Here is a 23,804-nt window from a genome sequence, read left to right as displayed (position 1 = left end):
ATTTTGGGCTTGAGGGACTGCTAGAGCTGGTGCTCAGAGCCAAGAGTATTTTTATTTTATTTGTATTTTTTCTAGCAAAATCCAATTGCAAATTAGTGATTGAACAGTCAGAACCAGTGATCTATAGAATATTGCTCTGACAACTTCATTCAGACAAATCCTGTCAACACTAATATTGTACATACCATATAAATCTGTTGGTTCATGCATCCGCTGGGCATTAGACTTAATTTGAGAATTAAGTCAATAGAATTATTGGTCTGACCAGGATTCAGTCAGGTGCAGGTGGTGTATTGCGTTTTTTCAGTCCAGTTTGAATATAGTCACATCCCCCAATGCTTGCGTTTTACATTACCAATTATATTTTTGAAAATCATTGAATTTCTAGTCATTTGGTTAACATTTTTGTGCAGAATCAAATAAGCATCTTGTGAGCAAGGAAATACATTTCTTCAATTGAAAGTACTTCTGATGGCCAATGTCACCAATTTGCATTCATTTGATATCAAATATTGATTAGCTTTATATATGATTGTGATTTTTCAGGTTCTTGAAACAAAGACAAGGCTTATCAGCTCCTCATTCATGAAGGCAATCAATTAAGCTTAAGTGTGTAATAAATTAGATTTACCAGTCAAGTTCCAAAACACCATAAAACCAGCAATGGACTGATTTTCCATAATTCGTTTAATGGGAAAGTCTGAGCCAAAACCGTGGCAACATGACATTGTGTGCGCCCCTTTGAAAGGGGTTCTGGCTTATTTTAGATCATTGTTACTTATGATGCATATGTGACCTACAGTAGTAAAGTGACAAAAGGTATTGTCGGTAGGGTGCTCTACTACGCCACCTGGGGCCTTTAACACCAAGATGTACCTTCAACACCTTGATTTAGACAAGAGGGTTCTCACACATGGATACTAAAGTAATGACAGATGTGATATCAATATATATATATATATGTTAAGGCCAGCTCAGGTGGGGAAAATAAATTATAATAAAAAAAAAACACCCTACAATTACATTAAATCTACAGGAGGAAAAGCAGCAGTGACAATCTTTCTGTAGGAATACAACACTCAACAAACGAAAATGGGACTCCGTGGTTATACTTCCCCCACATACAAACCTCAACTCGTATTCCAAGAGACAATGACAAAACACACGTGCACAGTGTATTCTGGCCAAGACCTTCAGTAAATCAACAATATGCGTCTTTCATAATCAACGCCTTTCGGAAGCGTCTTTCATAATCAACAACACAGCAAACACAATATCAGGAGGACATACAAACCAAGGGATTACTTCATCTTCCACCCGATGAGACGGTTTTATATGAGGAGTCATTAATGCTAATGAATGACTAGCCACCTGCAAGCTAACTAGGGGGCATGGCTGAGAGGAAGAGGGATACAGTGAGAACAAGAGGACAAACTTGCTACGGTAGTTACTCTGCTGGTTACACAGAATTTGCTGTATGAATTTCAATGTAGTAATTTTGTGTGCTGTCATACAATACCTTCTTCCCTGTGATGTACCCATGTTTCATATAAAGCTGCTTAGCTGATTTATTTATTTATTTTTTGTAAATGCTATAACCATTAAAGGGGGGGGGGTGAAATGCTATTTCATGCATACTGAGTTTTTTACACTGTGAAAGAGTTGGATTCCCATGCTAAACATGGACAAAGTTTCAAAAATTAAGTTGTACGTTTGAAGGAGTATTTCTGTTCCAAAAATACTCCTTCCGGTTTGTCACAAGTTTCGGAAAGTTTTTTCCGAGTATGGCTCTGTGTGACGTTAGATGGAGCGGAATTTCCTTATATGGGTCCTAAGGGCACTTCTGCCGGAAAAGCGCGCGCTCCAGTATAGCAGAGCACTGAGAGCACAACAGACATTCACTGATCAGAGCGAGAGTGTCGCGAAATGTCACAAAAGGAGTGTGTTTTTGGTTGCCAGGGCAAGACAACCCTGCACAGATTACCAAAAGAAAAACAGCATTAAGGGACCAGTGGATGGAGTTTATTTTTACAGAGCATCAACAGAGTTGTGCAAGTGTTTGTGTTTGTTCCCCTGCATTTCGAAGATGCTTGTTTTACAAACAAGGCCCAGTTTGACGCCGGATTTGGACATCATTTATTTCTTAAGGATAATGCAGTCCCAATGAAAAAGGGACACGATCGTGTGTTGGAACCGCATGCGGTGAGTAAAACTGCTTCAAATATCTCTGTGTTGTTAACTTAGCTATCAGCGCGTAAGCACATCAAGTAAACAACATGCGATGTTGGCATCAAACTGCACTTTCCACATGTACAGCTTAAAAAAAAAAAAAAAAAAAGACGACAAAGTGGAACTTAGTCATTTTCCAAAACCGCTAAGCAAATATATACAGTTTCAGTACATACCACATAGAGACATCGTTGCTGCTGCTGCTGCAGCCTCTGGATCTGATTCTGGATCATAAATATACGCTGAATCTGACTGTAAGCCATGGTTTGTTTTGGTTGGTTTTGTCCGCACGGTAATTTCACAGCTTCCAAACGCTCTCAACGCAAAAGCCTACTCGCGCTCGTGATTCTTTAGCTCCGCCCACACATCACGCCTCCAGCAGGTCGTGTTTTTCCGGGAAAAATCGGTACAGACTATCTTTCTCTTATGAATATAATAAAACTAAAGATTTTTTGGAGTTATGAAGGATGCAGTACTACTCTATAGGTACTCAAGATTAACAGGATATTCAGTGAAAACGAGCATTTCACCCCCCCCCCCCCCTTTAAATTAAAAAGTTACATTAATTTGATTATTTATCATGATGTTATATTACAGAAGATTTTCTCAGAATGATTTTGGCAAAATGGTGCTCTATGTGCAGCGCCCCATGCACTTCATACTGTCTACTGCATACCGTCTACTGTTTTTTTTTTTTGCTCCACTGGAGCCGATTAAGGCATATGATCCACTCAGTACTATCGTGTCTCTGGAATGGAGCAGACTGTGTGTGCATTGTGGCAGTTGATGTGACACAATGCAAAACCAGACTTCTTTTGTGCCAAGGGAAAGCATATTTACACTCTCTGAATCTTTCCCTATCCCCTGTATAGTGCACTACACCATATGTGCCATACACCATACAGAAAATACCGAAAATTTTGAAATTCCTGAAACCTTATAGGATAAAGCCAATATAATAAACTGTCCAGTTGTCACAAATTATGCTAATCACATGCAAATACTGACAAATTTCCAATGTCCTAACTCATGTATACCATATTAGCATACTGTCACATGTTTGTTTCTGTTTAGTTCCTGTCTGCCCTTATTTGGTTCTATTCCTATTCTCATTTAGTTAATCATCATTCATTAGTTTCCACCTGTGTTCATTTATCATCTTATTAGAGTATTGTTTGGTTTAGGATAAATATCCCTGCCTTTCCTCGATTTCTTTGTTCTGTCTCCATCATGTAAAGAGGTTCTTTTCTCCTGGTATTTCCTAAGTGTATTAAATAAAATATGATTTATTTGATATCTGCCTTCTTCGTACTCCTTCAAGCTCCTACACCTGGCAACATTAAGCATGGTAATGCTGTGCAACATAACAAAAACACATATAAAAATGTACATAGGTCTTAACACTGTCAACAGCAATAAGTGGTAATAAACTGTGCACCGAAGCAGCAAAGTAATAAAACTAGGAAAAAAAGTGGTTTGTCACTTACTGAAAGCACTTGAAATGCCAAGGATGGAACTTACAACTTGTAAAACCTGGCAAAAATATTCTGTGAGGACCAGCCGGCTGCAAAGCATATATCCTGAATAGACGTGCCTTTAGACCAGGCCCATGAGAGGCAATAGCCCTCGTTGTATCAGCTCTGATACTGAAAGGGCATTCCTGTCCCTGGCTCGCATAAGCAGACACAATGGCATCCACTATCCAGTAGGAAAGCTTCCACTTAGATACTGCTCGTCCCTTAGTACGGACACCATAACACACAAAGATCTGGTCAGACTGTCTAAAGATGTAAGAGTGGTCAATATAAATCCTGTGAGCCTTTGCATCACGCAAGGTTGACAACTGCAGTCCACTGAGAACGCATGCAAATCACCTCTGTACTTAGCCAAAGCCAGCGCAAGAAGCAGAGCAGTATTGAGAGAGAGAGAGCTCCCTCAAAGTCTTGAATGGTGATAGAGGGAGAACTTTCATTTCCAGCTCTAGGTACCATGGTGGCACTAAAGATGTATCTCTATCACAGCTTCATTTCACAAACACTCCCCATTTGAGAGTGTACAAATGGCTTGTAGAAGTTGCACAAGACCCAGTTGAGCATTTCAAGCATGCAGGGAGGCAGGGTGCATAGCTCTTTTAAGACCCCTGAAGCAACAACACATGAAGGTGCCATATCATGCTGTTTGCTTAAGACAGCATGTCCCTCTTGAGGGGAATTTGTCAAGGGGAAGACATTAGCATCTCCTTAGGTCCGAAAACCAATTCAGCCACTGCAGGGCAATGAGGATTACGACGCTCTCTCTTCCATGATTTACATAACATCTGAGGCAAAATCTTCACCAGAGGGAATGCATAAAGTCTGGCTCTCGGCCAGCATGACATCAGAGCATCCCCTGTCAGCAAGTAGTGAGAGAGCGAAAAGAACAGTGGACAGTGATGTTTCGCTTGTCACAAACAGATCCACCTCTGCCCTCCCAAGGCAGTCTCAAATCATCTGAACCAAACTGGGATGTCATGCATGTCCGCTATGCAGTTTAGGAGACAATTCACCACTAAAGTGCGTGTCACCAGTCCCAGGTGAACCTAGTTTCAGATCACTGACACAGATGTGTGTGACCATGATGTGCATACGTCCCGATGTCCATACTCTCCACGGGACTCGAGTTGTCAGCTGCAGTGGCCACATGTGAAGAAGACCCAGGTGGCAACTCATGAGGCCGAAGCCATAAGTCCCAGAAGCCTCTGAAGTTCCCTCAAGGAAATAGACCGACCCGGTCTAAAGCAGCACAGGGCTCTACCAAGTTGAAACACACACGCAGATATGTTATATGCTTGCTTAGAGGGACTCTGGCATCTAGGAACTGATTTAGGTTGCTATCACTGGCAGTGATGTTTGTAGACTGGCACCTTGCCTCCTACGAGGCTTAACATGCTGGTGGGGAAACGGTTCATGGAGAATAACACTGGGAGGCCAGTGGCTTTGCACTGCTCTGAGGCAGGATGAGTAACGCTGTATCGAAAGGATGAGGTGGGAACAGCCAGTGAGGCTGTTTTGTGAGGGTGTTTGTGTTTTTATTTAACAAATAGAAACATGAATGTTGCATTTGTTGCCTGTAGGAACAAGGGGGACATAACGCAGGATGCAGTGCTTGGGGGCCGGGCCTCCAGGCAATTGTCGCTCTCACCTCATTATATACTGCCCACAAGCTTGTCAGTGTTTCCCACCAAGAGCAGCCTTATCTTGGCTAGTCATTCTGACATTTTCTGCTGGCGATATCTCTGTAGTTGTTAAACATTAGATATAATTATGGTGCATTCAAGTCTTCCTGGGATGTTTGTATTTACGAGTTGGTAAGTCGTAATTACAATGTCAGGTGCGTTCAAGTTACTTTGGATGGTACAAATTGGCGATTTAACCTTTCTACATAAAATTCAATGATTTTTTAACTCTACATCTACAAAATGATGAATAAAGAATGTGTATCATTGTGTTCTTGCTTTTTTCTGTTTTTATTCAATTTATGAAGGACATGTAAACTGAATTTATGTGCATTCCAGCTGCAATCCCCTAAGGACGGCCCTGAGGATAACCGGAGTAGCCAAGGCGAGCCGAGTGGTGTTATCAAGTATGCTGCTGTTTTCAAGATGCAGAATTTCCATGCTTGCACTCCTGAGTCGAACACCCAGCTTGTAGATAAACTTAAATCTCCACTGAACTACCTTGATACATGCAGCGTTGTGCTATGTGATGCAATTTAAACTGAAACAGTAAGACGGGTGGGACATATCGTACAGCCCCGCCCCCTTTTAAATAGCCAATAGTGTTTTGTTGATATCACAACTTGGGCCACAACCTTTGAGCTTTGTAAAAGCACATTTGACTGCAACAGTCTAATAGATTAGCTCTTTAGATTCAATATGAAAATGTTACTTAAGCAAATTAGTGATTATAATGATGCTGAGGTTATGTAATATTGAAAATTGTGTAGGTTGGTGCAGGGCACCGGTGTTTTCTCTTCTACTAGTTAGTGCTGTTTGTTTAGCCGTTTCTCCTTCTAATCTGATCCAAATCACAATAAAATATAGCAAACAGTGAAACAGTTTGCGAAGCAATTTCAGTTGATTTGAATTAAGAAATGGTTAGTTTCTCCATTCACTTTATTTCATCCATAGTTCAGCATCTATTTATAGTGTAGGGGACGGGACATTTCAGATTGTAGACAGCATTTGTTTGGACAGAAAGTTTGATGAGAAGCTAAAGTGAGGGGTGACGTCATCAAATTGTTGATTCATATTGTTGGAAGTTGAGAGACTGTAAGTTTTTAATACTTAAATTGTGTAATCCCTTTGTAGCACACCATCTTATAGATAGATAAGGCTTACATATTCATGCTAAAAGCCAAAAAAATTATATTTAGATTTTTATGGGGACTAGTCTGGGCCCCTATGTGATATGAAAACACTGGGTTTAAAATAGTTTGTTTGTTTCTGTACAGAGCATGCAAGGTCAGTTGAACGCCCATATTCCAGCCCTTCCAACTGGACGCTTTGAAACCTTTTATGGGCGGTGCTCCTATGTAAAATCAGTCTGCCTGGCCTGCTTGGTTGGTTAAGCGACATATGGAAATAATTTCAGCGGTTTAGCCCCTCCCACCAGGCGCTCGTCTGCTGTGTTGATACTGATCAAAATGGCTGCAGAGGCTTGATCCTGATCCGACACTCTCAGCGCTTTATCTGGACACTCCGAATTTATTCCTGGATATTTTCACTGTCGTTTTAAAAACATCTCTGGATTTTCCCACACAACTGCAGCCAGGCTGCTCACCGCATCGCTAGCCATCTTTATTTTTTGCACTTTAATGAAACCGCTTGCATCGCATAATCTCACGTCAGTCTACCAGACAGTAGCAGCTTTAAACTGCCTTCTTCGTTTTGCACCGTAGAAGAGATTATATTTCTAATGACCAATTTATGCCACTGTACTTGACAAACTGCCTCTCCATTTTAATGTATTCTTTTCTGTCTTTTCGCGGGTATTTCGTAGCGTATATGTCATGGAAATGTCTGCTGTTTTTTCCAGCATGCATGCATGCATGCATCTATAATCTCCATCAGAGCCCAAAGCTCTGAGTTTGCATAGATTTGACGTCAGTCCTTTTCTCTTTGCATATTGAATTTTGTTTTTTGTTTTTCGTAATTGCTGCCTTTTTGGGACACTTTCGGAAGTACAGCTGCTCATTTAGTACAGTGTTTTTTGGCTCAGTCTGTTTTTACGGGTACTTTTTTCCGCGAAAAAAACAACAACAACAACATGCAACTGAAAGCTGCCAAAGCTCGACTTGTGAACAAAAAGGTAAGTTGAGCGATTGGATCTGTCTCAAAACCTCGGCTGAGTGCTGACTGACTCTTTAACATCTACACAGTATGACCAATCAAGGTTGTCTAGGTAGGCAGCTCACTAGGTAAAAAAAAAAAAAATCTTCTGATCATCTCTGAAACAGGCTGCGAATTCAATTGTAGTCTAATCTGTTGGAGATATTTGTGTGTTGTGACATGACATAAAACAAGATTGACCATTAACACGCTTTTGTTTAGAATATATTTATATCAGTTTCTTAGATCTAGTCAAGATTCAACAGACGTCAGCTGTTTATAGTAACATACTCTGGGTCATTTTCCTTCCCTTGTGAAAATAAATAAATAAATAAATTCAATATTATTTTCTAAATACTTAAAAGCAGTTAGATTTTTTCTTTTTATGCAGAAATCATTTTATTCTTCAATCTATTTTCTTTCTTGAAAATCATGTCACACTTGACTGATGCCATTGATAAAATTAATATGGCAATTCACTTAAATTAATAGCCCGTCTACCCTTTGAGTGTGTGCTGCTCCACTTTAATTATAAATCACACCAATACGAGGAGCTCCTTTTCCCCAAATACACCAGATTCAGCGCGCCCCCCTTTCGTCTGGGTCTAGGAAACCAACACTGCAGGGGATTGGGGTCAAATCTTGGAGGCGTGAGACGCCAGTGTTCAGCTTGTGTCAAAAAGGCAAAAAGGGCAAGCAATACAGATGAGCGATCTAACTCTGGACTGTAAGGGTGCAGATCACAGAGTTTATAAAATCAGAAAGATACTGGGCCTTCCCTTTTATTTCATGAGATTCCATGTGTATGTTGTGGCTTTCTATATATGGTGTCAGCCCCACTTTATAGATGGACATAATTTAATATTGGCTTCTGTGGTGTGTGCACACTGCCTCTGTCTTGCTCTATACAATTAGAGCACATTGTTCTTGTCTGCACAGATTTCAAAGGTTGGCTGTGGTGAACTGTCCTTTGCCGGGGTTCAGGTTGCATTTTTTTTAACAGTAGAATTTGCCCGATTTATGGTTCCTTATCTATGCCTTTCATGTGCATAGAATTTTGTATTATTTATTTATTTAATTATTATTATTATTATTATTATTATTATTATTATTTTAGTGGAGATATTTTTCTTCAGGCTTTTGGGTACTATCTAACCAAATTTCTGTAATTACCAAAAATAAAATATCTCAAAGTTTAGACAGTGCTGACCTGACATCAAAACCCCTGTCTGGTTATTAGATATGTAGTGTCTACCTGAATTGTTTTTAGTCAAATAATTGTTTTAAGATAGTTTAAAAAGGAAATAACTCAAATTTAAAGAGGGAAAATTTACGAGATCTTTTCACCCATATTTCTCTCATTACCTCATCATCATACTACAGTTCAGTCCAGTTCAGTTTAACATTGTACCATCTGATGTAAGAGGCTGAAATCCTCTTGTACATGTGAAAGGAGAATGGTGCGCCACGCAGCAGGACAGGATGGGGTACGGGTTAGGGAAAGAACTGGAGAAGAAAGCATTTGTGAGTGTTGGCTGGTGTCCCAGAAAATGTCCCTGCTGTGTTGCAGGGTCCTTCCCCCAATCTTATGATAGCCTTTTGCTGTAGACTCTAGGTAGAGTAAAGCTTTATTTCTATGAGATTTTGATGTTGTGGATGGTTCTCGCTTGTGGAATATTGCATTTCAGATTACAAGTTTGGTTTAACCCTTGTTCTGTTTCCGTATTAATAGGTCAGAAAGCATAAATCTTAAAACACTCATTTAATGACTTCTGCTAATATTTTGAGAACTGATACTTCAAATCTACTTTTTAGAAAAAATATATTTAAAAACATATATTTTATGTTTGTGTTCTCAGAGCCTAGGTAAACCAACATGAATAAATGCACCAGTGAAAGGTTGTGTCAGAAGAACACAATTACTAATATATATTATTATTATTATTTTTTTTTTTGGTTTCTATGTATAGTTATAGGACAGTTTTGTAAAAAAAAAAAAAATAGTAATAATAATAAATCTGCTTAGTTGTGCCAATATCACAGATTTTAGTAGTGCAGTAGTAAAAATATTTATTCCAAAAAATATTAACATAAATATAATGGTTTTGAAGCAAAACATCACTGGTTGTTTTATAATTTTCAACATATTCTAATTTATATTAGAACTAGAATATAATTTCTAGCCAGTTGAACTCCCCAAAAACAAGGGATAGAAAGAATAAATGACACGTATTTGATTAACGAATTTCAGTGACAACACAGAATTGGCCTAATAGGGCAAGTAACAGTTTTGTTAATAATGGGGATTTGTTGTTTTGAAGAACCACAAAGAGAATGTATCTCTAAAATCACCATCATAAATTATGGCTTAAACACTCCAAGAAAGTTGTAGTTCAAGATGGTTCAAGGTTTCTATTGTTTTCTGTTTTGCTATAATTTCAGGTTTCAAGAATTTAAACCGATTTCTAGCTACATTAGTTGTATTGTCTTGTGGATTGAATCAGTACTGCTTGATCTCTCAGGTGTACTATTAAAAATGAGTGGTTTTCCTTTCTCTATTTAGAAATTCTTGTTTGCTTTTATTGTGCATTGTACCCCTGACAGGCTGTCAGAAGCAGTTGTCTGTTCTACTGTGTGTGGCCTCTGTGCTAGCTGTCAGTGTAACCTTCAGGATGAAAAGAAGAACCATTCGGGAATGAAACTGACTCCATCTCCTGGAGCTGTGTTTTTGTATAGTGTCTTATCTGATTTCACTTTGATAAATGTAATCAGAATAGAGCTGGCATTGATGTTTTGACAGTTATTGCAATATAAGCTATTGTTCCTCTGTAGTACAATCCTGGCTTGTTAAGCTTCAATTCTGCTGTATGCCTGACTTCTTAAACATCACATGGTAAGCCTGGAAAAACAACTTAAGGCCCAATCCCAATTCTATTTTATACCCCTTCCCCTTCCCCTACCTCTCACCCCTTCACCTTCCCCTTGTCCTTGAAACAGAGTGTCAAGGGGTAGGAGATAAAATATTCCCCTAAGGATTGGGACACCACTACCATGACGTCACACGCCATCATTTGTCGTCTAGCTCTTACAGTACACACATATACTGGTGTGCTGGTGTGCATTAGAGCCTTTCATTATCGTTCTGTATTAATGAGCTGCTTACTGACACACACACATTTCGGAAATCACGCAGCTCACACATCCATAGGGCTGGGTATTGTTCAAAATCTTTCGATCCGGTGCCAATTTCGATACCTCAGTTTCGATACCGGTTCCTAACGATACTTTTTTCGATACCATATGTTTTAAAATCCATTTCAACATCAGCACAAATACATTAAACACACAACTTTAATTTTTCACCTTAATTAAAATAAATTCTGGTAACACTTCACACTCAGGATAACATTATAAATACAACTGGTTGTTTTTTTTGGATAGGGGTGTGCCATTCAGCGGCGGACTGGGACCAAAAAGTTGCCCAGGCTTTCTGGCCCACAGCAGCCCACCACGTCATAACGCAAACGCCCCTGTTTTTATGTCATTTATTAATTTTATATTTAAGTAAACAGTTTGGGGATTTTAACCAATAGGGCAACTGATCCTCCGTTGAAAAAAAAAAAAAGGAACAACAGCTGTTCATTTAGCGACTCCTAGTGAGCGATACATGCTCATCAAGACAGAAACATTCTTCTAGAACCCACACTTTGAATTCAGTTAGCAGATCCATATGAGTCATGCAAGAAATAGAAGTTTATAAACTCAAACGATAGCTTTATGTTCTTTACAGATGAACTTGAAGTCTTTATTCATTCGAGATGTTCAATAATAGATAATCGGCTCGGTAATACAAGTTCATGGTCCGATTAGTGAACAGATTATTCTTTTGAGTCAATCTTTTAAAATAATAATTTATTATTTTAGAAACCAGTGTGGAAACCAGTGTTTCACAAACTGGATAGATCTGAGGTGAAGGGCTCGCAAAATCGCTATCCTGACGTCCCGGGGCTATGTGTTTTCCAGTCCGATGGGCTATCGTGAGTAGTGATGTAAAATTCCTAACTTCACTTACTTCGTGTTGTTCACTCGCTTGAAGGGGTGAAACAGATCGTAGCCGATCGTTTGCATTTGTTTCTAAATATTGCTGATTCAAGCTTTTTAAACAATTCGTGCGCGTTCGGAGCTCACTCATTCAAAGCACAAGCTGTGAGCAGCATATCAGACAATGCTCGTACAGAGAATTAATTCATCTTTCGAGTATCGTAACTTCTGAATGAACACACACAATTATATCAAAATGTTGCATTTTGCTGACTCGACATCAACTTTAATAAAGTGTAGCCGGAAACGTTTTGAGAAAAAACAACTACAGTTGTGTTGTGACTGCGAGTATTTTCAGAAATCCTCCCCGTCCCGTCACGACACGTGGTGGTGGACAGCCAATCACGGCGAATTTGGGTCCTTACATGCACGTATGCTACAAGCTCACACAGACACAGCTGTAAAAACAGCCGTTAATATGAACTCACAATTGATAGAACATAAAACAAATGATTAATTTTCTTTAAAATCTTTATTTATGCCAAAAAAGCTTACATTTATGTGTTTTTTTGTTCGCTGTAGCAGCCATGTTGCCGAGATAATTCATACCCCTTCGTTTGAAGTGTGGTCCCGAAAAATCTTCGTTTGAAGGGCTATCTGGCGCTTCCTCTTACCCCTACCCCTCCAACCAAAATAGAATCGAGACACCCCTACCCCTTCACGTTAACGCGCAAGACGGAGGGGTAGGGGAAAGGGAAAGGGCTAAGGGGTAGAATTGGGATTGGGCCTAAGACTGTTTCTAATTTTAAAGGTGAGGTATTGGTCTCTATTTGGTTGTGAGTTAAGAATCGTTTACTCAAAATCTTAACTATTACTTGCCTTTGTGTTATTCTAAGCTATTGGGAAACGCAACAAGAGAGGTTTAGCAGAATGTAGTCACTGCTCTTTACTGAGAGCACTAAGAGTACTCATTAAAGTGAATGCTTAAAAAAATACTAAAGCACCATATATTCCAAATCTATTGAAGATTCTTTTTTGTGGAAAATAGAATGAAAATTTAAATTGTTATTTGCCAATAGTAAATGTGGTGCATTAATAGCTGAGACCAAGGCAGAGACGGCCTTATGATGCTGGCTGAATGAGTGCCCTAAGCAGGATTGTATTGTTGTGCCCAATACAATATATTGAAAATATTATGAAATATTATGGAAAAAAAACTACTACAGGGGTCAAAATAGAGCCCTTTTATTATGATAAAACCATGGTTTATTTTTGTAAGGGTTGTGATGTCCACATGTTTTTTGTTGAAGAAATTATAGGGGCTGTGTCATCTGGCCAAAAAATGAAAGATTAAGTGAATATTTGAGTTGAATGTTTGGCCAATATCCTAAACAAGGATTTGATTGCCCTGTAAGTGTTAGAGCAGCAATTACCCTTTGGCTCCCTTTGCAGGCATTTGTAATAACATGTTATGTACATAAATAGTTTATTTTTTATTAGCCTACATTATGTATTTTAACAGTGTTATTAACCGATCATTATTTCCTTGTCTTTATTTAATGCATAGTTATTTTAAAGGCTATTGATGGCTTAGATTTTTATAACCAAAATAAATGATCATCTTAATACTTATATGTAAATTATTATTTGAAGTAACAAAGCCAAGGCTATTTTGCAGTTTCCATGGCTAAAAGAACAATGATTTCTGGTGTTATTCGTGTTAGAACCATGGCTAATTTTCGTAAGGGAACATGGAATGTCAGAGAGAATATTAGATGTGTTGGTGGTGGTGGTGAAATTATTTCTGACATTGAAACACGTTATATGCCACAATATCGATACAGGGCCAGCTGTATCGATATTCGTATTGTCAAATCTCTGTGACGATACATATTTCTGACATTAAAACACGTTATTTGCCACATGCCACAATATCGATACAGGGCCAGCTGTATCGATATTCGTATTGTCAAATCTCTGTGACTATACATTTTCGTATCGATATTTTGAACAGCACTAATAAGTAGTGCCTTAAATTAAGTTCTACCTGTCACAGAATTGTGTGTGTCTTCTCTTATAATTTTTTTTTCTGTGTAAACTCCAAAAATAGATAAATCTATATCTAGGATCTCAATTAATGAAACTAATTTAAGTTCCAGTCTATGTTTTCATACAGTTAACTAACTTGTTATAATAGTCTTAGATGTTAATGCAACAAATCACAGATCATTAATTCAATGTTTCATTCATGTTTCATGTTTCAAAGCAGTTCATTTGGAATCAGGTTGTAACGACCTAAATCTAACAGGTTGTGCCTATTTCCCCCAGTCCCACAGATCCATAGCACTTATTAATCTTAGCACATAGGAAGTGCTAAGCTGCTCTTTAGTTGTTTGAGAAGGCCTCTTGATGACCCAGTCAGTTCAGTGAACTGCCAAGGAGAGCTGCAGGTTGCTAATACTCTATGGCAGGAAGGCCAAAGATTAACGTTTTTTTCTCTCCCCTCTGCTGTGGCCTGCCAGAAGTCCTTTTGAGCACACAAGCCTCTGCTTACAGCCTCCACAGGTCTGGATATTTTTTATACCTCCCCATCTTGCCCCATCGGTGAAGAACGTGTGCGAAGGGAAATACGTCCATGTGGAGTTATTACTGGAAGTTGAAAGCAAAATAAACCAAAATAATTGGAAATGGTTTGATATGATGGATGCCATTTATGGACACAGACTGACGAGTTTGGGAAGAGAAGACATCATTGATATGGACACCTCTCCACTGGAGTAAATGATGGCGTCTGCCGGTAAGTTCTTATAGTTGTAAAACAAAGTATTAAAGGAAAACGGAAAAACTCACTTTCAGGGTACAACTTTAGAGCAAGCCTATTGTTAGTTTGTTGTTTGCTAGCCAGTGTAGGAGCACCCAATTATGTGCAAGCTAGCAAGACACTAGTTTATTAGCCAGTGTTGGATGAAGTACAGATACCATAATGAAATATTACTTCAGTAAAAGTACTCATTTGAAATATTTATTTGAGTAAAAGTGCATAAGTATTTAATTTTTATGTACTTAAATACTAAAACCAAAAGTACTAATCAATTAATCTCAAATTAGAATATTTATGCAATTTTATATCCATCCTACTGCTCAAGATAGCTATTAAGGAGAGACAGGTGTAATGATAGAGCTTTAGGTCTGAAATTAAGAAATGTAGATAGACATGTGAGAATGTGTTGGGCTAAAAACATCTCACAATTTTACAGCAATGTAGTTGTCACACCCTCAGCTCGTTCCCTTAGCCCCAGTCACCATTGCCAGTCACCATCCACTCAATCTCCCATGCACCGCTCACGTGAACCGTCACCTGAATACTGATTACCTGCACCTGCACCAGCAATCACCACACCTTTAAATACTCACCTCACTCATTCACTCACCGGCTGGAATCAAGCTTACATGGACGCTCTCTGTGGATCTTCTGCCTGCTTCTTGTGGACTGTATTGTGACTCTGTGGATCTTCTGCCTGCTTCTTGTGGACCGTATTGTGACTCTGTGGAGACTCAGTTACAGCGATTAAGGGAAGTGACTCTTTGTTGTCAGGCCTAGCTTGGTGCTTGAACTCACCTATTGATCAGTGCTTGAAGATTCACCGCCTGTGACCACACTTACCTGCTCTGTTGAAATCCTATGTTAATAAAGCTTCACGAAAGTACTTACCCGTCTTCTCCTCTCCTTGTGTGGATGTGACAGGATTCCAGCCCCGAAAAACAGAACTTCATATCTCCCATGGATGTTAACGCTGCTGCTCAGGGAGCGGCTTCGGACCCGTTCACCGAAATGGTGACTGCTCTCCGCCAAGTATTACAGTCAGTTTCACCACCCACCGAAACTAGTGCTACCACCACCAACAGCACGCCCCTTGCACGTCCCGCGTGCTATGCGGGTGAACCGAGTGGCTGCAGTGGGTTTATTCTGCAGTGCTCACTGTTCATCAACGCAAATACCAGTAAATTCCCCAATGAGACCACCAAAGTCGCCTTTATGATCTCTCTCCTCACCGGACGAGCGCTACAATGGGCAGAGGCCCTTTGGAACTCCCAGAGTCCGGTTCTATCCTCATTCGACGCCTTCGTCACCCACCTCCAGGAAGTGTTCGGGGTGGCTCTAACTCCTCTTTCAACCCATGATGAACTCTTAAATCTCCGCCAAGGAGCCACGGAAATACATGACTACACTCTCCGTTTCCGGACACTAGCCGCCACCAGTGGTTGGAACCAAACTGCCCTGCTAGCTGCATACCGTAAAGGTTTAAAGCCCCAGATCAGAAAGCAAATGGTCATTTACGACGATAATGTCAATCTCGAGACGTTCATCAGAAAAACTATAAATGTTGCTCAGCACCTCTCGGCCTGTGCCTCCCCGGCCTCATATACCCTCTCTCCATCAACCAGAACGCCCTCGCCCCAACGAGACCAGGAGGAACCCATGAACACCGACTCCTACCGCCTCGATGCCTCTGAACGGAGACGCCGCATTCAGCAGCGGCTATGTTTATACTGTGGCGAGGCCACTCACCTGATCCACGCCTGCCCGGTCCGTCCGCCTCGCCCAATGGTGAGTACAGTTTCCATTACCCCATCTGTATCTCACATACCTCATATCAGAGCCCAGATCACAATTAACTCACGCAATCTTTCCATCCATGTCCTGGTGGATTCCGGAGCCGCAAGCAACTTCGTCTCATCTCACTTCGTAACCAAGCACCGTATACCCATCGTCCAGAACGAGACCACTTACCGTATCACTACCATCCAAGGATCACCATTGGGCGGTGGCAAAATAACTAAAAGGACTCACGAGCTGGAGCTCGTTCTGCCCCACGGACATCGGGAACAACTGGCCCTCCTCGTACTTCCTCGCGCTACTGTTGACGTCGTCCTGGGTAGGCCGTGGCTGGCCCAACATAACCCACAAATCAACTGGAGCACAGGGGAGATCCAGGCATGGGACCCGAGATGCCAGAGTCACATTCACCATCCACCAGTCCAGAATTCACAGTCTGCGCCGCCGCACCTTCAATTGCACTCCACCTCCATGGGTAGACCTGCCCTTTACTCCTCCTACTCCGATGTGTTCAGCAAGGAACAAGCCACCCGATTACCACCACACCGGCCCTGGGACTGTTGTATCGACCTGCTGCCAGGTGCCAAGCTACCACATGGGAAAATATATCCACTCTCCCGTCCTGAGCAGGTGGCAATGGAGGAATACATCCAGGAGGCTCTCGATCAGGGGTTCATCAGGCCGTCCACATCTCCAGCTGCATCCAGTTTCTTCTTCGTCCCCAAAAAGGATGGCGGACTTCGGCCATGCATCGACTACCGAGTGCTAAATGACGCCACCGTCAAGTTCGCCTACCCGTTACCACTCGTTCCGGCGGCTCTGGAGGAACTGCGGGAAGCCAAGGTGTTCACCAAACTCGACCTCCGCAGTGCCTACAATCTGATCCGTATCCGAGAGGGAGACGAGTGGAAGACTGCCTTCATCACCCCTGCCGGGCACTACGAATATCAGGTTATGCCCTATGGGCTTGCTAACAGTCCATCCATCTTCCAGAGTTTCATGAACGAAATATTCCGTGATTATCTCCACCAATTCGTCATTGTCTACATAGACGATATCCTGATCTACTCCCGGAACATAGAAGAACACCAAACCCATGTCCGCCACGTCTTACAACGACTCCGAGACCACCACCTCTACCTAAAAGCTGAGAAGTGTGAGTTTCACTGCACTACCGTCTCCTTCCTCGGATACGTGATCTCTGCGGAGGGAGTTCAGATGGAGCCAGCCAAGGTAGATGCTGTGGCCAACTGGGCGGAGCCCACAACGGTGAAAGAACTCCAACGTTTCCTTGGCTTTGCCAATTTCTATCGGCGCTTTATCAAGAACTACAGCCTGCACTCGGCTCCTCTAACATCCCTTCTAAAAGGAGGTCAACGCCGGCTGCGCTGGACACCCCAAGCTCGAGAGGCCTTCACCCATCTTAAACACCTCTTCACCTCGGCACCCATTCTTCGACATCCTGACCCGTCCAAACCGTTCGTCGTAGAGGTTGATGCGGCCAATCACGGCATTGGAGCCGTGTTGTCTCAAAGGTCTGGTGAACCTTGCTCACTCCATCCGTGTGCGTACTTCTCTAAGAAACTCTCTCCTGCCGAATGCAATTATGGAATCGGAGACCGGGAGTTGTTGGCCATTAAACTCGCCCTTGAGGAGTGGCGGCACTGGCTAGAGGGAGCTCAGTTCCCATTCACTGTTGTCACCGACCACAAAAATCTCCAATATCTGCAGAATGCCAAAAGACTCAATGCTCGTCAGGCTCGGTGGTCACTCTTCTTTGCTCGCTTTAATTTCCAGATCACATATCAACCCGGTCACAAGAACACTAAAGCAGATGCTCTGTCCCGTATGTACTCACCAGATCCAGACACCAACAAGCCTGATTCAATTCTACCACCCTCCGTTTTCCTCGCGCCTATCCTCTGGCAGATCGACGAGGAAATTCGAGCCGCCACCCTCGAGGAGCCTGCACCTCCGGAGGTACCCACGGGTCTAATGTACGTGCCCACCAACCAGCGACTCCCCCTACTGGAAAGTACGCACACGTCACCTGGCTCAGGACACCCTGGCAGCAGGCGAACCCTCTCGCTCATCCAGCAGAAGTACTGGTGGCCTAACATGGTTCGTGACGTTACCCGGTACATCCTCGGATGCTCGGTCTGCGCCGTTACCACCACACCTCGTCAACTTCCCGTGGGTAAATTACAACCACTACCCATTCCTCGCCGACCCTGGACCCATCTAGGGGTGGATTTCGCCACTGACCTTCCCCCCTCAGGGGGGTACACTACCATTCTAGTTGTTGTTGATCGTTTTTCTAAATTTTGCAAACTAATCCCATTAAAGGGTCTTCCCACAGCGTTCGAGACCGCCGAAGCCCTCTTCACCAACGTGTTCCGGAATTATGGCACTCCAGAGGACATTGTCTCGGACAGAGGACCTCAGTTTGTCTCCAGGGTCTGGCGAGCGTTCTTCCAACTCCTCGGAACATCCGTCAGTTTATCTTCTGGATATCACCCTCAGACCAACGGCCAGACCGAGCGGAAGATTCAAGAGATCTCACGGTACCTCCGTACTTACTGCTCCCAACACCAGGATACCTGGAGCCAGTATCTGCCGTGGGCTGAGTATGCCCAAAACTCCCTTCGCCAAACCACTACAGGCTTAACCCCTTTTCAATGTGTTTTAGGCTATCAACCACCGTTGTTTCCCTGGTCAGGAGAAGTCTCTGAAGTGCCCGCGGTAGATCACTGGTTCCAGGAGAGCGAGAGGGTGTGGGACTCAGCTCACGTCCATCTCCAGCGGGCAGTTCGGAGACATACGGAGACCGCTAACCGACGCAGATCGCCTAATCCCGTCTATCTACCTGGAGACAAGGTTTGGCTCTCCACTCGGGATATCCGCCTCCGACTGCCCTGCAAAAAGCTGAGTCCCCGCTACATAGGGCCGTTCACCATCCACTCTCAGATAAATCCCGTCACCTACCGCCTGGACCTACCACCACACTACCGGATCTCACCCACGTTTCACGTCTCACTGCTAAAACGTCACACTGATCCAGTTTCTCCTTCCTCCACAGAACCAGAACCGCCTCCCCCTCCAGACCAACCCGAAATCCTCGGAGACAACATCTACCAGGTCCAAGAGATCCTCGACTCCCGGCGGCGGAACGGCCACCTGGAATACCTCATAGATTGGGAGGGGTTCGGTCCCGAGGAGAGGTCGTGGATACCACGCAATGACATCCTGGATCCGGCTCTCCTCGAAGATTTCCACCGACAACACCCGGACCGCCCGGCTCCCAGAGGTCGTGGTCGTCCCCGTCGCCGCTCTAGGATGCCTGGAGTCACCCGTGGGGCGGGGGGTAGTGTCACACCCTCAGCTCGTTCCCTTAGCCCCAGTCACCATTGCCAGTCACCATCCACTCAATCTCCCATGCACCGCTCACGTGAACCGTCACCTGAATACTGATTACCTGCACCTGCACCAGCAATCACCACACCTTTAAATACTCACCTCACTCATTCACTCACCGGCTGGAATCAAGCTTACATGGACGCTCTCTGTGGATCTTCTGCCTGCTTCTTGTGGACTGTATTGTGACTCTGTGGATCTTCTGCCTGCTTCTTGTGGACCGTATTGTGACTCTGTGGAGACTCAGTTACAGCGATTAAGGGAAGTGACTCTTTGTTGTCAGGCCTAGCTTGGTGCTTGAACTCACCTATTGATCAGTGCTTGAAGATTCACCGTCTGTGACCACACTTACCTGCTCTGTTGAAATCCTATGTTAATAAAGCTTCACGAAAGTACTTACCCGTCTTCTCCTCTCCTTGTGTGGATGTGACAGTAGTGGAGCAAAGTTCAATATTACTCTTTGGAATGTAGTAGGCAATATGGCCTAAAAACAAATCCCATTTGATTTACATCGATTTAAAAAAAAAAATTCTCCCTAACTAAAATAAATATTCAGAATACAAAGAAATTGTTCAAAACAAGTTTATCTTTATTTTGTTTTGATTTTACCTTCTGGGATTTGATCTGGATTTCCCCCTTGCAATCAGAAACAACAAGCCAAAAGACAAGATGGCAGGCCCTGCCATTGTAAACAGTGAAGCAGATAACATAAAATGTAACGTAACATTCTTATCATACTGGATACAGTTTGTAAATGTTAGTAAGACTGTCAGAGGTCTTCAAAAAAAAAAAAAAAAAAAAAAAATCGATCAGTATATATATATATATATATATATATATATATATATAATTTTTCATATATATATATATATATATATATATATATATATATATATAAGTATTATGTTATTGCAGATGTTAAAAAGAAAACCGATTTTCATTCAAACAAATCGATGTAAACTACACATTCGAGTTAATCGATCAAATCGATTTATCACCCAGCCCTAAAATGTAGTGAAGTAAAAGTTTCTTATAAAAAATACTCTTGGTACAGATATTTGAAAATTTTACCTAATTCTTTGTTACTGTCCACCACTGTTATTAGCTCCCCATTCAGTTCTAGTATTTTGTTTGTTATCGCTAACCATACTGTTGTAGTTTAAATGAATAACATGACTTGTGTAATTTTCAGGAGGATCCACACAGAGTCTTGACAAGAGGTTGTCCACCTGTGAGAGCTCAAGCTTGAGTTTGCCTGCATGGACATCGACACCAATACTGCCAGAATCGGTTCCATCACCTTTGAGTCTACCCTGGCATTAACATCTCTGTAAGACATGAAAACCAGAGTGAAAAAACACACACTGAACTGTGTTTGCACTGTATATATATATATATATTTGGATTGATCGTAATATAGTATAATTTGGACATTGCATTGGACTACTATAGCTGTCTACCCCTTATATATCTGCATGACTGACTTAAGTTGGCTCAAATAACAAGGATAAAAACACTTCACTAAACAGGCAATATTCCTGTCCATGTTGCATTTAGGCCCTGGTAACGATGCAGGCAGCTGATTAGAGGCAGCAGGAGTGGTTGGAGGATCGTCATGACTGGCACTTGAGATGATGCTGCAGGATGCCCGTGAGGCAAGGCAGCATGAGGCTGAACTCACTCTGCATCACACGGAGCAGTTTGCAAGTTTCGATCAGCCTTTCCTCTGCACACACAGTCAGCTGGTGCAGATGTCGAGTAGTCACCTTGATGCTGTGCCACCATCCAGCCACTAGTGCTTTGCGCACAGCACAGGACTTTACACTTGACACTTTTTCTTTGCACAAAACAGTTTTTCTGTTGTTGCACAGCACATTGTATTTCGAGCATTTGTTTGACTGTTTTCAAATTAAAGTAATTTTTCCATTACCTCATGTGTCATGTCATGTGTTCAATGACTGTATCACAGGCTTCTTCCCATACCATTTCTATAAATTGATGTAACTTGCTTAACGTTCCTGCCATCAGGTGTTAACAATGCCAGAGTGTATGGACCTTTTGTTTGCTACCTTGTTATAATCACCATTTGGGAGATTTAACATACCTTTAGCATACAAGATTTGTCAATGTGTTACTTTATGATTATTTATCATTTTTATCATATTTATGATTTTTAAACTAGTAATGGAAAAATCTTAATTTATCTCTACATTTTATTGCAGAGCCAGAGACTAATAAGTCTTCACTTTTACAAAATGTGAAGAGGCAGGGAAAAATTAAACATCAGTCAAAACAGGTAAACAAAACATAACCTAGAATTTACACAGGTTCTGCTTTTGTTACAACTGCCAAGACAAAAAGATTTAACTGTTCAAATACCTCATCAGACCCATGCCATTTGTTTAATCTTCTGCTGGTGAGGAAAACACATCTGTTCAGGAGCTAACAATGTACAGACTGTCTTGCAAAATTCTTGCACACACCACCACACTGTGGTTTTGATGACACAAAAAAGATGCCAAATATTTCTGTAGTCAGTGTTGGTTGCCAGCTTCCATAGTGCAATGTCAACTATTTTCTTCAGGGGAACACACATTTGGAAGTTTGTGTACTACTTTTCCATTGGTGGATGCAGCTTGGCACAGTACTTAAGTAAAAGTATTGCTACTTAAGGAATAATTTACTTGAATAAAAGTACTGAAAAACAATATGACTCAAGTAAGTAAAAAAGTAGTTTGCTGGAAGACTACTCAAGTTACTGTTGTATTAAATGTTATTTCACTGGCATTGTATTATTATTATTATTATTATATTATATATTATAATTATATTTATTACCTTGAAATGAATGGAAATTACCTTTTTAAAGCTGCAGCAATATGCCTTTGTCCATATAAGAGATTTCCTGCACATGGCCGTTTTGGACTTTCTGCTCGACTGTGCCTGTGCCTCACTTAAAAAAAAAAAAAAAAAAGTGTTAAGTTCCCTATTATGTCACATCATCTAGTTTTGAATATGAATAAATTGTCCGGTCATACACAAACTATATTGTTTATACGTCCATGTGCTCTCACATCTAAAGCACACACACAGAAGAAGTGATTTTAAAAATCATCTGATTGACAAATAAATCATGGTTTATCTATTAGCCAGATGCAAGAAAAATGCGTGCACTCTTATTTCAGTGTTGTTAATGTTGAGATTATTTTAACTTCGTACTGTGATTTTCACCGTTCAACTGAACTATGTGCATGTATTTTAGACACTTACATTGTTCTTGCTCCTTCTATCAACTGAGTGTAATATCGACAGTATGACCCATTTCAGGAGCTGACAAAATTATGATTTAAAATCAGAGCATAGCTCACATTCACTAAAATACTGAAACGCTAATGATGCTGATTCAAAATGACAACGCAGAACTGGAAGTTTTGATTGGTTTTTAAAACCAGTCTTAAGTGTCAGTTTTTTTTTTTTTTTTTTACTAAAGATTTATATACCATCTGAAAACTGAATAAATAAGCTTTCCATTGATGTATGGTTTATTAGGATCGGACAATATTTGCCCGAGATACAACTACAGTAGCAAATTTACAAAATATCTTAATAAATATATATCTTAATATCCTAATGATTTTTGGCATAAAATAAAAATAGATAATTTTGACCCATAAAATGTTTTTTTTGGCTATTGTTAAAAATAAAAACAAAGCAGCACAAACAAAAAAGAAATAAAAAAATAAGGCACAAACCAACATAAATGGAGCACAAATGTATGATACTATTTTGGCAACGTTTTGCATTGGGTTGGTGGCCAACTTCACAGTGGTCCCAAACCACACAAGTAAATCAACTAAAGAATGCTTAAAAAAAAAGAAAAGAAAAGAAATGCGTTTCCCTGACCTGAACCCAATACAGATGCTGTGGCAAAACCTGTGGCAAAGCAACTACAGCAAAAAAAAAAAAAAAAAAAAAATTCTAAACCTAAAAAATATTTATATTAATAAATATTGACGAATGGGCAAAATTTGAAATATATTAATATACAATTTAAGCATATTGGTTAAGATAAGTTTTAACAAATCACTGACTATGTAATTTTACATTTATTTGAGATGTTGAGCAAGTAAAACC

The 23,804-nt window shown here is 41.0% G+C and overlaps 1 protein-coding gene across 7 annotated transcripts in view; it reads left to right on the top strand.

The window, feature by feature from the left end:
- The first annotated feature begins 6,882 nt into the window (after window positions 1–6,882).
- LOC113050701 (trinucleotide repeat-containing gene 6C protein-like) overlaps window positions 6,883–23,804 on the top strand; it is a 69,062-nt gene continuing 52,140 nt past the window's right edge. For 6 of the 7 annotated variants that reach the window (XR_003276803.1, XM_026213933.1, XM_026213931.1 and 3 more), the window contains exon 1: window positions 6,883–7,577. The gene's annotated coding sequence lies outside the window, so the exon portion shown is untranslated. Of the gene's footprint in view, window positions 7,578–21,892; window positions 21,967–23,804 lie in introns of all 7 variants that reach the window. The other variant, XM_026213930.1, reaches the window with a different exon arrangement.

The sequence above is a fragment of the Carassius auratus genome, chromosome 31 (assembly GCF_003368295.1).
Source record: "Carassius auratus strain Wakin chromosome 31, ASM336829v1, whole genome shotgun sequence".
Classification (NCBI taxonomy): domain Eukaryota; kingdom Metazoa; phylum Chordata; class Actinopteri; order Cypriniformes; family Cyprinidae; genus Carassius; species Carassius auratus.
Note: the sequence above shows the minus strand (reverse complement) of the source record. Positions and strands in the feature narration are given on the sequence as shown.